The sequence below is a fragment of the Asterias amurensis genome, chromosome 11 (assembly GCF_032118995.1).
Source record: "Asterias amurensis chromosome 11, ASM3211899v1".
Lineage (NCBI taxonomy): Eukaryota > Metazoa > Echinodermata > Asteroidea > Forcipulatida > Asteriidae > Asterias > Asterias amurensis.
The window spans coordinates 5,025,790-5,036,633 of record NC_092658.1 but is presented as its reverse complement, the minus strand read 5'-3'; the positions used below and the strand labels follow the sequence as shown (position 1 = coordinate 5,036,633).

The window sequence follows — 10,844 nt, the reverse complement described above, 5'->3', positions numbered from 1 at the left end:
GGTCTTTGAAAAGCGTTTGTAACCGTTTTTTATAAAATGCATATGGGTAGAAAGATGTAAAAGTAGAATACAATGATCCACACAAACATGCCTCGAAATTGCGTGGTTTTCCTTTCACCTCGTCGACTAATACGTCGGCCATTTATGGGGGTCAAAATTTTGACTCCCATAAATGGCCGACCATGTTAGTTCGCACAGTAGAAGGAAAAACACGCAATTTGGAGGCAAACTTGTGTGGATCATTGTATTCTACTTTTAAAACATCTTTCCAACCATATGCATTTTATAAAAAACGGTTACAAACGCTTTTGTTTTGACCAACTCGTCCGATCCAAGGCAACGTGTTCCTTTAATGTCAACCGTTTTGTCAATTATGTTTAATTCCTATCAAATTATTATTTCCATGTAGGCATAATTTCAACAAATTCACATTAAATTGACGGATGTGGAAATGCATTTGATAATTAATAGTAATAAATAATGGCCCAGAGACAATATTTCCCCGGTCACTGGGCAATTTCTGTCATTCCATAGATCATCCCATCTCCCTGGGGGAGTATACAGCCTGAGCTGTACCAACATGTAGCTTCATATCACAGTAAATCAATCACAAGAACCATCCTTGGCCTCAATAGGTGCCCATTTACCCCTGGGTGAAGAGAAGCAATTATAGTTACGTGTCTTGCTCAAGGACACAAGAGTCATATCGGTGATGAGTTGAACCCATGACTTGAGCCCGGTTCGTACTTCCTGCAAAATGCGAACGCTATACTAATCTTGACGTCACAACCCTGTTTTCGCTGCGAATGTTTTGCAGGAGTTGAGCACACAAGTCAACTGATGCGAATTATTTTGTGAAAATTTGTGACGTCAAAATTCGTATCGCATTTGCATTAGCAGGGTGGAACGGGCTTGAGCTACCAGAACATTCTGTCATGACTCTACTTTAATACCGTAAGCACAGAATCGGCGCTTACGGAAGCAGGGAGCTTTATGTTTAATACCGAAAGCGTATTTCATGGGTTTGTTGGGCACTTTGGCTTCTGTGCGTGCGTACTCAACGTTACTAGGCATTCTATGCTTACACAGCTAGCGCACAAAATCGGCGCTTGCAGGTATGCGGAAAATGGTGATCGTAAGCACAGAATTCGGCGGTAAGCAGAGCCATGAAATTGGGCTCGAGTTTGGTGCAGCAGACCGCTCAGCTATGGCACGCGATGTAACACAACCTAGCATATAACTGTGTCCATCATCACTACATGTACTTGTTGATGTGTGTATTAAATACACATGGATATTTAGTATTGTCCAGTCATCGTAACTAAGTGGGGGACAGGGGGGCACAAGTCGTATATATTGACGTTAATATTTACGGCAATATTTGTGACATGGGCAAAAATGCCAAGATCAATGTTCAACATATTAAGTATCTTTTAAAACGCCGTGTCTTGCTTTAATTTTGTTGTTGTATGTATGTTTCAACGATATATTATTTTGTGAAATGTCGTAAAATCCATTATCCCCCGGATTTTTTCTCTTTTTAAATGGCAAATATAATTTACTTATTTTTTTTTCAATTTGGGGCATAATCGTGAATATTTACTTCTACATTTTGATGTGCATACAAATGCTCAATGTCCGTTATGGGCAATTACGAGAGTGCCTTTATTGTCATGTTTTCCTGGGTAACTCAAAAGAAAGTGGCAGTGCGTGTCACATTAATACGTATTTATCACAGTGCAAAATAATTACATAAATAAACATTATCTTTGTAATGGTTAACATCTTTCATCTTAGTACAAAGTGCACATTGTTATTTACTATACCCTCTTTTTGGATCGTCCAAATTCAATTTATGAATGTGTGACCAATTAATTCTGAATGAGTTATCTGTTTGGCAATGCTGTACTTAAGTATAGTGCCATCAGCGATACCCAATTGAATAGGGGAATAGACCAATTATTTTAAGTACCATTATGGCAAACAATTATGAATTTGCTGAAGCGGTACCTTTTCGCTACGCTCAAAATACTACATGACCCATTAAACAGTCGCAGGAAGAAAACAAATCAGCACTGCGTATAGTAGCTCCTTCGCGACAGTAGCTATAACACTATCAGTAGTCACTCATGAATATAATATATGAAACAGTCGAAGTAAAACCTCACCACTTGCTACCTGTTCGTGGGAAGAGAATGAGCGGCAGTGCAACGAGAGCAGTCAGCTAGACTGCTGCGTATGTTGGGACACAACGTGATTGTTTGTGTGTGTAGACAACGTGCATGTGTTTCGGGAATGATATTAGGTTTGTGTACAACTACGATGAAATGTGGAGGGCATGATCACTCCGTTACCGACTTCCACACAACACAAGGCACAGACCTCTGATCAATGCAACCAACATAGGTAAGTAAAAAATTCTTTGTTAGTGTTTTCGCTCATGAAATTGTACATTAATCCTCCATAAATTAAATTGTTCGCTTGCATTTAACACTTTTATCAGTAAAAAAAAAATAAAAAATCGTATCAGTCAATTATGTTTAAATATGAGTCGTGCAAAAGTTAATAAAAAGATCCATTTAAAATTAAGTGACCGATCGAAGGTTGAAACGCATTCCACACGAAAAAAATATATTGAAAGCTTTAGATAGTGACTTATCAAAATAGAAAATCCTTGACGGTGCATTTTTGTATGCACTTCAAGATGTGTGAAAAGCCTTTAAGTTCGCAACATTTCTCATTTGGTCTTTTAATTTCCCTTGGCCTTCGCGGTAAACCCATTCTGTATTCAACTATTAAATTTTCCCCTCGTGCGCGACAAGGTTAATGTAACACCTGTTCATTATTGAATTTTTATTGAAATGAATTGGAAGAGGGTTTGACGAGCTTCACCCGATGGAAGAGGGAAAAAACTAAACCAATACACAGGGGACCTACTTCATTATCTACCCATAGTCTCCAGTCTCTGCACCAGCTTAAAGGCACTGGACACTATTGATAATTATACTCAAATCATACAAACGAGCAGGGTAGAGCTGTTGATTGTAGAAAACGTGAGAAACGACTCCCTCAGAGGTAACGTAGTTTTTGAGAAAGAGGTAGTTTCTCACTCAAATGCTTCAGGCCTGAAGCCTTTATATTGGCATCTGAAAGCACACACATTTGTAAAACAATGCTTTTTTCTTTCATTGCTCTCTTGCAACTTCAATGACCATGAGTCCAAATTTTCACATGTTTGTTATTTTATAGTTTTGTTGGGAGTGCCTTTAACACCGTTGTGTTATTTTATAAAAGCCCTTAATGCTATGTTCTATGTACACAGATGTGTAGTTAAAGCGTTGTGGTGCTTGTTGCGTAAAACACTGTCTTTATAATAAGGCTAGGCCTATACAGAAATGTTGCATTACCAACTTCCGCAACATGTTTTTACCAAATATAATGAGTGTTACTCATACATAACAGACGACGAAACAATTCAAAACGCTAACGTAAAACCGGTAGTCAACTTATAGCGATCACAGGCATGCTCGTATGAAACAGATCGTTGTAATAACGTTCAAAGGTCATATCGTTTCAGAGGTCATGTCATTCAGAGGTCATATCGTTCAGAGGTCATGTCGTTCAGAGGTCATATCGTTCAGAGGTCATACAGTTCGGTTATCGTAACTTGTACATGTTCTATTGGAATACCAATTATCGTAACAGGTTTACTCGTACTGCATGAATTATGTACAGAAAAGAATGAATCGCGAGTAAATTGCAAAACCCCTCGGGTACATAAACTGCATGGGAGTGGCTGGGGTGGCCAGGAGACTGCATGGGAGTGGCTGGGGGATGGCCCAGAGAGAATTGAATTCAAGGACATGTTTCATAGCATCGGCCAATCAAGCAACACTCGCTTTGACAGTCGCCTGTTAGGTTCGCTCGCTGCATACGGCACCAACTTAAATCCAAGAAATAATCTTTCTGCACGTTCGACTGCTCATAATAATGTACAGAATTGAGTTACTAAAACCCGGTATGGTTGCCCAATTTCCAAAGTTCATAACTGTAGCAGCTAAAACCAGCGGCATGTTCGTCGCAAAGGAGGCAGTTATGAATGATTAATGGAATGTCGATATTATTAAGTCTTCTCCTTTCCGGGTGAATGTTGAGCTGGAAGCCTTCTCACATGGACTAAGAGTGTTATAATCATTCCCTATTTATTAACTCATTTAGTTGTGAATTTTTAATGTGATATTAATGATGAGCCTTTATGCCGAATATAAATGGTTATAATACAAACCTCCTCTGATGACAAAGTGATCAAATTAATTGGAGAAGCTTTCTAATGCATGAACTATTTGAATTAACTAAATTTGTGCTTCAGTAGAGGTCTTTTTTACAACACACAATCGACTACCTTGAAATTATCTTGACCTATTTCAGAATATTTTCTGTTGTTGTTTACCTGTTTACATACAAATATGACTGAAGACACGGCATACTTTATAGACTCTGGAAGCCAGTGCTTATTAATACTCACATTAAGTGTTGGCATAAAAACTAACTTGGTTACGAACAATGGAGAGTTGTTGATAGTATAAAACATTTTATTTTATTTTATTTATTTATTTTAAACCTTCGGACATAATTCTTTGTTGGCAGGGGCCGTCCAGGTAAAGGCAAAAGTTTTACAAACTGTCATTAAAGCGATGTGCCCTCCCAGACCCCTCCAACAAAAAACATACATGTTTATAAAAATACAGAAAATAAAAGCATGAATTTGAGAAACGGATCCCTCTGAAGTAACGTAGTTTTGGGTAAAGAAATAATTTCTCACTAAATATTTTTAATTTAATTTGAGACCTTAGCTGAGGTCTCAAATTTTAAGCATCTGAAAGCTGGCAACTTGTGCGTCAATTGTGTTTTCTTCCATTATTCTCTTACAACTTTGACGACCAATTGAGCTAAAATTTTCACAAGTTTGTTATTTTATGCATATGTTGAGATACACCAAGTTAGTGAGAAGACCGGTCTTTGTCAATTACAAAAGGTTTCCAGTGTCTTTAAGCGCTGGTAACCTACCAGGGAATTATACCCATCCCCATTTTTGAACCAACGATCTGAACTCTGCTCATAAACTCCGCATATAAAGATGACTTTGCGTAGGAAGCTGGAGTATAAAATGCAATTTGCAACTACAATTTTTAATGATTGTTTTAAAATATTATTTTCTCAAATAAAAAAGGCAACAGGTGAGGCTTTTCCAAAATGAAAAACAGATGATGTGTTTTTTTTTAAACGAAAAAAAAAAACACAAAACAAAAACCACACACGCACGTATTTATGCCTAGTTAAAACCTTTTCAAGTATGCCATGGACAATGCGCGAAATTATAATAACATAAAATATTGTTTGCATATGGTAGATAGACGCGAGATAATGTCGAGTTCCTGACAGTAATTCAATTCTAGTTTTACATAAAATACTACTTAGAATCGGTGGGGGTTTGTGTGCGTGTAAATACATTCAATGAAAGTTGAATCTATGAATGAAGTATTTAAAATTTCTGAGTCAAATCGGCCCAAAACGGCGGTGGACACACCCTTGTTGCACACGTGTGTGCTTTCAGGTGCCTACAAAGGATTCATGCCTGCAGTATTTTAACAATTGAGTGAGAAACGTTTCTCGGAATGTTTTGTACTATCAACAGCTCTCCATTTCGGATTTTTTCCAATTGTGTCCAGTGCCTTTTAAGACGAACATCTTCACACTAATTTGATATTGGTTTTAGGAAGGGTTCATCCACTCACAATGTTTGGGGCTGCAATGTTTCTTGTTTACACCCATTGATTTACATGTTGTTTATCTACTACCATGAGTCATGACGTTGTTTAAATATAATAAGCCTAATGTAGACCAGCAAACTCATTCTTTGTGGATCCAGGACACGGTGCAAAACAAACGCATCTATGCAATGTAACTCAAGGCATCACTAAAGGGGGAAAAAACCGCGTCATCGATTTGCAAAGATGTTGAATGGTGTTATATGTCTGTCAACACGTGCACAAGGCTTCTGGTTTCTCCCCTTGCGGCGTGTGGCATCTCAATTGTAAATGCTTTAAATGGATTAAACTTGCAGTTGGTGTAGATTTGCTGACAAAGTTTTGTAAACAAAATTTATTTTAAAAATATTTTTGTGAACTTTTAATTTGCGTTGCTGTAAATCATAAAATATTATGATACAAATTTGGAGGGTCAAAATGGAAAATCTTCACCGATTGATTATATTCTGCGAAAAGGCACGAACGAAAATCGATCATTTGTTTTAAATAACTCAAACTCGGACACTTTTCATTTGAAATTTGTTCACACAGTTAAAGGCAGTGGACACTATTGGTAATTACTCAAAATAATTATTAGCATAAAACCTTACGTGGTAACGAGTAATGGGGAGAGGTTGATAGTATAAAACATTGTGAGAAACGGCTCCCTCTGAAGTGAAGTAGTTTTCGAGAAAGAAGTAATTTTCCCACGAATTTGATTTCGAGACCTCAAGTTTAGAATTTGAGGTCTCGAAATCAATCATCTGAAAGCACACAACTTCGTGTGACAAGAGCGTTTTTTTCTTTCACAGTTATCTCGCAACTCCGACGACCAATCGAGCTCAAATTTTTACAGGTTTGTTATTTTATGCATATGTTGAGATACAGCAAGTGAGAAGACTGGTCTTTGACATTTACCAATAGTGTCCACTGGCTTTAACTCAAATCAGACTCGACAATTCATCCACCCCACACTTTGAACATTCTGTTCTCTTATCATAAACAACGTGAACGACCCCACGTAGACGCTAACCTTATCCGCCGCGGCGCGACTTTGCCTCGTATTGATAAACGGGCCGATAACCTTTATTTTGCGAAGCGTACAATAATTATCCATATTCGGGGCATCGCGACAGCTGTAAGAAATGGATGGCACGTGATGCGTGTTCCACCAATGAACTGACAATGGCCCTTTTTCGAAACAACGGCTTCGGCTTTGGATCCGGGTCAGGCTATAGCTCGACCTGCGTTATTTTTAAACAATAATTGCACGTGCTTTTTCGTTAGCGCTCTTGGAGGGCACATCGCTTTGATGACAGTTTTTAAAACTTTTGCCTTACCCTGGACGACGGCCCCTGCCAACAAAGAATTATGTCCGAAGATTTAAAATAAATAAATAAATAAATAAATAAATGGCTTCAGACGAGAGGACGGAGCCTGAAGCCGAATCCTAAGCCAAAGCCGTGGTTTCGAAAAGGGCAATAGATAGCTGTGTGCTTAATTATGTTAAGGTGTATATCCCTCTAAATGCAAAGGAGTGAAAAATCACTCTTTGAAGAGCCATATGAGGGACAACTCCTTTTCGAGTGATCTTCCACACTTTGAAATTGAAGTTTGCATCTTTTTGAGTGATTTTTCACTCTGTTCTGTAGTGAAACCCCTCTAAAAGAGTGAAATAACCACCACTCTTTTAAGAGAGCCATATGAGGGACAACTCGAAGCGTAAAGAGTGGTGCTTTTCATTATTTTACATTTAGAGAGTACATGGTTGTTATAATACCACTTGTCGCTTCAAGCGTGCTTTCAAACAGAGAAGATGTGTCCATTGATGTACTGTTATTATTGAACTACAATGTTCTTGCCTTTATGTCGATCGCAATGGCGCTGGTAAACACAATGAGATGCCATACTATTTAGCTAGAAGCCTCCATTTCATTACACGCTTTCTGTTTGTTAATAAACAACAACCTAAAGGTAATGTCGCCTCCACTGGCTCTGAGGCCTGATGTGAAAAAAAATCATTGCCGCCATTTATTATAAACGCATATATTATATTGCAATAGTCGAATGACGTGTTGAGGTAATCAGCAGACTGCACCGAAACATGTTGTTTGTTTCCTGCTTGACTTCATTAACAGCTTTGTGTGTTTTGCTAAATGAATACAAATAATGTATAGAGTAGTGCACTGACCAAACCACTGCGATGTGACGTCACGGTGCACATCGGCGCAGCGGTCAAATCACCTGGAAGAGACACTTCTACATCCAAGTAAACCTTTATGTGGTTCTTCGAAGAGAAATCACACTTTATTTGAAATTGTTGTCTTTACCAAGCGTGTTTGTGCCCCACTCTATTGCGTGGGTGGTATTTGAATAAGCGATCGAATACAGTATTGGCATTGGCAAGGCACCGTTGTGTGAGTCGTGCCATATGTTCAGACTGTGCCATTTTCAGGAGAGAAGAAAGGAAAAATACCAGGTGAAGGCTCCAAAATTGCGCTGTCTAGTTTTTCCTGAGGATATCTTCATATCTGATTAGTGTTTAGTAATACGCTACCGTGGATACATTACAATAGGCCTGCATGCCGCCTTCGTATAAATAAATATAAGGACGTATCTTCGCCTACGCAGTGCCGGGGCTCCCAGCGCAATAACACAAACAACACCCACAGTTTATTTAAAAAAAAAAAAAAAAAAAAAAAGTTCAAGTTTCCTCTGAAAAGTACGACGGAAATATGAAATATATGTAGGCCTACCAGAGAAGTTCAAGCTGTTCCTTTGCACACTTTCGTTTTTAAAGCATTGTGCCAAAAAATTACTAAAGCGGGATTTTAACCCGCGACACCTCCAGATAACGCGCTGGCGCTCTATTAGCCATCTAAAGCGCTATATGCCTACCTATTTTGTGAATATCTTTGTTCGGGGTGCAGGGAAGTTACAAGTAGTTCAACACAGTGTGTACATGTCAATACGAACTTTTTTGGAATGATGACGGCATTGATGACGTCATTACATTAAATTGAAAGAACCGTATATGATACATACATGATTTTTGCACCAAAAAGAAACTCTCGTGGTTTTAAATACACAGAGTGTGACCCAAGTTGACTTCTAGTTCAAACGGGAAGTTGAAGTTTATTATTAGAAAAAAAAAACTAACCCCTGAACCAGTGAAATGACGTCAGCAGTTTATTCAACCACAATTGGATGACATCACTTTACCAACATCCGTAGCTGTCACAAACTGAATGTCTTGTTCGGGGTACCAGTCAGAAGCCATTCAAAAATGTAACTACAAGGGGATCACACCCAAAGTTTACGATACAACCGGGGGGGGGGGGGGGGGGGTGGATGGGTAACAGGTTGGCTTGTGACTGTCTCCCCAAACAAACCTATTGACAACAATTAAAAAGAAGACCACCGTCCATCTGCATGAAGCCCGATTTATACGTCCTGCGAATGCAAAGCGAAATTTAACATCACAATTTCGCACCAGTTTACTCAGTGTGCCCAACGGCTGCCAAACATTCGAAGCGAAAACAGTGATGTGACATCAAAATTCGATTAACATACGCACGAAGTATGAACCGTAGAGCCATTTAGTATTTAGGGCTATGTAGTATTTAGGGCTAGCTGGCCGGTGACTGTCCGCTCGTGCCATATCGTGCCCAGCCCCCCAGCCCCCCCCCCCCCACACACACACGCACACCCTTCTTCTCCACCACAATCAGAATGTTTTAATCCAATGTTAACTTTATCTTGTTCGGCTCTCGTTTATTATAACCCTTTTACAACATGCTTGGAAATACGACTCCTAGCGGCACCGGGGTTTAGAGGGGGATTCAGCCTAACTCAATTGTTTCACTGTACGTCAACCAATGTTGATTTAACTTGACATATTTATTATTTGCCAGTCCCATATGACATCATTTATTTAATGTACGTAAAGTGTTTGGAGTATACATCGCCCTTGAGTGGCAATTACCATGGCAACTACAATGATGACATTTAGTTACAGCATGGATCAAGGTAACCCAAACACAAGTGGGTTTACTGTGTGTGTCAAAATCTGGGGGAATGGAAACGTCAACCATTGTGATGTCTGATGTTATTTTATAGATAAATAACAATAATTCTGACTAGTCAGTGTACTGGTATAGTTTTTATAATAATACTCTTATCAAACTTTATTCAAGAATATCACAGTACTAACAGATAAAACACATTCAGAAAAATACATTTAGATATAAACAGATACATTTAGTTGCAGGAGCAACACATCAGACAAAACAAAAGATGGGCTGCCCACTCCGACCGCCAAAAAGCGACAACAACAACCACAACAAAGCACACACAGACACACAAACAAAGAACCAACAGACGAGCACCAGAAGCACGCATACACTATGGAAACATGGACAAAGCAAATTCAGTTGTAGTTAACATTGTAATATTGATGCATCCAGTCCAGCCGAAAGCTTATTGAGTTCGTGAGATTCATAGAACCCTGTTTAATGAAACAGTTTGACTATAACATGATCTGCTCAATTCTTAAGAGAAAACAAGTCTTGCATTGGAAATCGCCTTTAATGATCGTTTTATATTCACTCTTGCCATTTGATAATAATACTTACGTCTTTTACCGTAACACCATCGTCGCTGTGTAGACCTAAATAGAAGTTCACTTAAACACACAAAGCCGCAAAAACTGCGGTTGGACAATTTTACATTGGCAAAAGTTTTGATTTATGCCACAAATTAAAACACATGTAAAGCGTGAGGACAACACATGGCACGTTACACCATTCCCCGTATTGAGCACCCAATGTCATGAGGTAAAGTGACTGCTGTATATTTTTTTTTTTTTTGTATTTTACCTATGCGTTTAGATAGGCCTGGCCTATATGGATGTATATGAATCTTACCTACTACGTTTTCAGTTATTCTTATTCGTATAAGACCGTATCCGAATTGGCATCTGCAGCTACGGCTACGGCTGTTGCTAAGGGTGTTGCTAAGGACGTCCTATACCTCAAC

General features: G+C 38.7%; 1 protein-coding gene across 2 annotated transcripts in view; it reads left to right on the top strand.

Annotated features, from left to right (window-relative positions):
• Positions 1 to 2,150: 2,150 nt before the first annotated feature.
• The window catches only part of LOC139944577 (GTP-binding protein Di-Ras2-like), a 56,153-nt gene continuing 47,459 nt past the window's right edge, over positions 2,151 to 10,844 (top strand). For both annotated transcript variants that reach the window (XM_071941626.1, XM_071941627.1), the window contains exon 1: positions 2,151 to 2,406. The gene's annotated coding sequence lies outside the window, so the exon portion shown is untranslated. The remainder of the gene's footprint in view (positions 2,407 to 10,844) is intronic.